The sequence below is a fragment of the Onychostoma macrolepis genome, chromosome 22 (genome assembly GCF_012432095.1).
Source record: "Onychostoma macrolepis isolate SWU-2019 chromosome 22, ASM1243209v1, whole genome shotgun sequence".
Taxonomy (NCBI): domain Eukaryota; kingdom Metazoa; phylum Chordata; class Actinopteri; order Cypriniformes; family Cyprinidae; genus Onychostoma; species Onychostoma macrolepis.
The window spans coordinates 11,854,956-11,860,014 of record NC_081176.1 but is presented as its reverse complement, the minus strand read 5'-3'; positions in this window follow the sequence as shown (position 1 = coordinate 11,860,014).

The window sequence follows — 5,059 nt, the reverse complement described above, 5'->3', positions numbered from 1 at the left end:
AACACCATTTGCTTGTTACATTAGTAAATTACTAATTCACAAACTCAGTATTAATGAATTTACTCTTATTCAGTTACTAATTGTAATGTCAGATGCAGTTGTGGCCTCCATCAGTTTAACCAAAATGTTTAGGCCTTGAGTTGATACAATGTGTTTCGTCTGTGCCCCATGCACCTCACATATCTCTAAATTGCACAATAACCTTTAGGGCACCATGTTGTTGTCAATTTTTTGAACACAAATTAAAAATCACAAAAATCAAAGTTCAGTTTTATGTTCATAAATGAACAAGAAGCTATTCTGTGTTAAATTGAGAGGGTGAAATTCTTACCCCTAAAAATAAACTTTATATTCAATAGGCTATCTTCATATTTTACACCTGTAGCCTACATTATTTAAAAGTTCCCCATACCACATTCAACCTTCAAATCTCAGAAAGCCTACTAATGTGACAAAAAAATTGACAAAAGTGAATTATTTTAAATGAATCTGGTTGGCAAACACCTTTTAGACATGATCAGGTTGGGCACGTGTTTATATTATTGAGGAACACCATTATGTCATTCTGTAACACTCAGAGGTGGACAATAATGAAGTAAATTTACTTGAGTATTGTACTCAAGTACACGTTTTGAGTATCTGTACTTTCATCGAGTATTATTTTTCTGGAAACTTGCGACTTTAACTTCACTATATTTGAAAGACAAATATTGTATTTTTTATATCAAGGTCCCCAAGTAGAAAGTCGTTATATGTAGCAGTTTCTACAGTGTGTGCATTTCAGATTCACTGAACCTTTTTTTCTGTGAAAATCCGGCCTGCGATCTGCCAGGACCTTCCTGTGTTGCCAAGTCTTACAGAATTTCTAAGCCTGCAGTTTTCCGCCTAGCATTGAATGGACATTTGGCTGATATATTTTACGCAAATCTGGCAACCTCTGGATCTTCCCCACTAAACTAATGTAAACGTCTGCGCTACTGCACAGCTAAAAGCGCTCTAAAAAGGCAGGTGTTAACTCATTAAAGCCCTTTGGAAAATTAACCATATTTTTACTATAGTAACCATAACTATGGTATTTGCAGTAAAATCACAGTATCCACAAATTTACTATTATCTGACTACATAACCATAATTATGCTATTTGTAGTAACTTCAGTAACCACAAATTTACCATAGTTTCATTATAGTAACTATAGTTTAATTTTTGTAGTTAAACTATGGCAATACAAATGGTAGCGTAATATATCTGTCAAAATTGACTGCCCTCACTTTACCATATATATAAGAGATTAATGGTTTGTTTTCTTTTCAATGTTTGCTCTGTTCAATATCTCTATGAAAAAGAACTTTAAACTTTTAAACAAGTATTAAAATGAGTTCAATGTAGTTGTAGGAGTGTTAGATAAAAATAAAGATGATTATCTTCATTCAGTTGTTCCATTTCAATGTTTTGTAAAATAAAAGCTCTTAATTCCAAAGATAATACAAGCTAATCAGTGTATTCAGTAGGTTGCCTTAGTGGCATAAGTTATTGTAAGTATACAACAATAAAACAAGGCATTTACTTTTGATACTTAAGTTTTAAAAACATGTACTTCCGTACTTTTACTTAAGTAAGGAAGTTGTGTACTTTGTCCGCCTCTGGTAACAGTCCTTCAAATGTGAAGCAAATCTATGTATTGTGTAAGGTTTCATCAGCAAAATTTTTTCTCACGCACAGTTCTGTGGTGGAAATGCTGCTTAAATCCCCACTGCTCCCTCTCATCCTCCAATCAGTGTGAACAGCCAATCATTGGTGACAGGTGGCGGCCATTACCTCCTACTTGCGAGTTGGGTGGGGTGGGGGAGAAACAAACAACACACACAGAAAAAAATATATATAAACATATGTCCTGGGACGTAACATCAGTGACAAAATATAATATTGATTATTAATATCTTATTTGTTACCATTTTGAGTTTTATTGCAAATTAAATTGTTATTACAGTAAATGATAAGTTCAAGTCGAATTAAAAAAATAATATTTGTAATGCAATATTTAAAACTATATTTTAAAATATACTTAACTGGTTCTGTTTTCTTTTCTGGGCTTAACTTGTTTGCTCAAATGTGTGCTTGATGCATGAGGGCCAGGTGATAATGTTCAGAAATGTGGGGGTTATACGTGCTATTATCATGACAAGTAGGGCACAATAAGCCATCGGACTGTATTGTTTGAAATCTGTGGAATGTGTGAATTCTGCAAAATTGGTAAATCCTTTAAAATGTTTATGTATGATTGGGTTTGACTTGCATTTAGATTATTTAGCCTTGAAAATAATCAGTGCCCCCCCCCCTTTCAGAAAGATACTAGACAGGTAAGGTCATAATTTCAATGATAAAAAGTATAGTTTAGTTTAGTTTAGTCACTTTATTGTCCACAAGTGGAAATTTGTCTTTGGCTTCACCACACAAATACATTTAAACATCACAAAATTTACAAAAAAAAAAAAAAAAAAACACAATCACCCCTTCTCGCACTCAGATCCTAGCATTTAAAATTCTAACAGCAGTTGGCACAAATGACATTTGATACACATTTTTCCTTACTTGAGGTTGCCTAAAACGTCTTTTTGACGGTAAAAGCTGAAATTTAATATTCAAGGGATGAGAACAATCTTCAATAATGACCTGTGCTTTTTGTTTGACTCTTATTTGGTAAATTTCATTCAGTTGTTTTTGTGGTTGTCCTACAATTGCACTAGCAATTTTAACTACTCGACCCAGTTTTTGCTTTTCTTTAACTGGCAATAATCCATACCACATAGTCATATTAAAACATATAACACTCTCAACAAGATTCTTATAAACCATCTCTAAAATATGTTGACTCACTCCAAAATGTTGTAACCTCCTAATAAGATGTAATCTCTGCATTGCTTTTTTAAAAACATACTCCACATTACCAGCAAATATCAATTTACTGTCTATGAATGTTCCTAAATATTTAAAACTTCCAACCTTCTCTATTTGATGTCCATCAAGTATCAGAGTTTCTAACCCTTCAATAAAATCTGATTTATTCCTACTAATGACCAATTCCTTGGTTTTGTTTACATTTATCTCCAGTTAACTCAATTTACACCAATTTTGAAGCAAGTTTATATAACTATAATACCGCATATCTCCCTCTATTCCAACTTTACACAACCTGCCAACAAGTGCCATATCATCCGCATATTTAAATAAATTAAAATCTGAATCCTGTATCTTAAATTAATTTGTATACAATGAGAAAAGTAAGGGTGATAAAATAGTTCCTTGTGGAACTCCTGTATTTACAATAATTGTCTTTGACACCATATCATTAACAACTACTTTTTGAGGACGATTTAAAAGAAAGTCTTTAATCCACCAAATAAGATCACCATTCACCCCTAAGTTAATTAATCTTTGCAAAAGAATATCAATCCGAATCGAATTAAAAGCTGAGCTAAAATCTATAAATAAAATCCTAACATAATTTGTAGTCATCTGAATATGTTCAGCTACAAAATCACATAAGGTTATAACAGCATCATCTCTTATGATGATAAGCATCCTTTCCCCTATAAGCAAACTGAAGGGGGTCCAAATCTTTAACCACACCATTCCAAATATGCCTTATTAGTACTCGTTCCATACATTTACCTAACATGGATGTTAAAGCAATCGGTCTAAAATCTTTTAACTGATTGGCATTAGATATTTTAGGTACTGGGACAATCTTTGTTTGTTTCCATGAATTTGGAACCACCCTACAATTGAACAGGAGCTGGAACAATCGGGTAAGGACACCAGTTAGTTGGAAAGCACAATCCTTTAACACACGACCCTTTAGCCCATCTGGGCCAGGTGATTTATTTGGCTTAATGCTAGCAAGACTGGCTGCTATTTCATACTCATTAAGTTTAATAGGCTCATATGCCGGAATATTAAAACATATTCTCTCACATTCGGTAGTACAATCCCCCTATCAAACCTAGTAAAAAAAACATTTAAATCTTCTACAAAATGTGCACCTTGTAAGGAACACACCTGTTTCTTCTTCTCTCTTCCCCTAATACTATTAAGCCCTTCCCATGCCTTCTTAGCATTGCCTGTATATAACCTATTTTCAATCTTATCCTTATATCCTAATTTAGCTTTCCTAATTAGACCCCTAAATTCCTTCCTTTTGTCTCTAACCAGTTCCTTATCACCATTTAAAAAGGCTACTTTTTTCTCATTTAAACTCATTTTAAGATCTTTAGTAAACCATAACCTATTATTTGAATACATTTGAATTGTTTTAGTCTTAACACAATTACTTTCACAAAAACTTATATAAGATGTAATGGTGTCAGTGATCTCATGTACATCTTCACATGCATCAAAGAACAGTTGCCACTCTGTGTCCTCAAAACAGTCTCTAAGTTCTTCTTTACTCTGATCTGTCAACAGTTGTATCTCTTTAGTCACTGGTTTCTCTTGTTTAAACTTAGCTCGGTATTTAGGTAACAGATGTATGATATTGTGATCTGATCTCCCCAAAGGAGGGCGACACACAGCCTTATATCCATCAACTATATTGCCAAAACATTTATCCAATATGCGTGTTGATCGCGTAGGACAGTCCACATACTGATGAAGGGTGGGCAAATAGCTTGATAGATCACATAAATTCATATCTCCAAGAATTAAAATTGGCTGATCAGATGAGCGAGTCAAAGCGTCATAACTCTCTGTTATTTTGTTTGCAGCTTCTTCGTTATTCGGGCCTGTGGCATATGTTAAAATGACAGTAATCCGTCCAAATTCCCGGGGCAAATAAAAAGGTCTAAAAGACACTGACATGAGTTCATAGTCTGTGGTACATACTTGTTCATTAATCCGAAAATGTGTTGCCCATTTGTTATGCACAAAAAAGCACAGACCTCCTCCCACGGACTTACGAGATGTGACGTTGTCTCTGTCGGCTCTGATCATTGTATAGCCATTTAAAGCAATGTCCTGTATATCTTCTCTTAACCAAGTCTCTGTAAAACATAACAGATGACT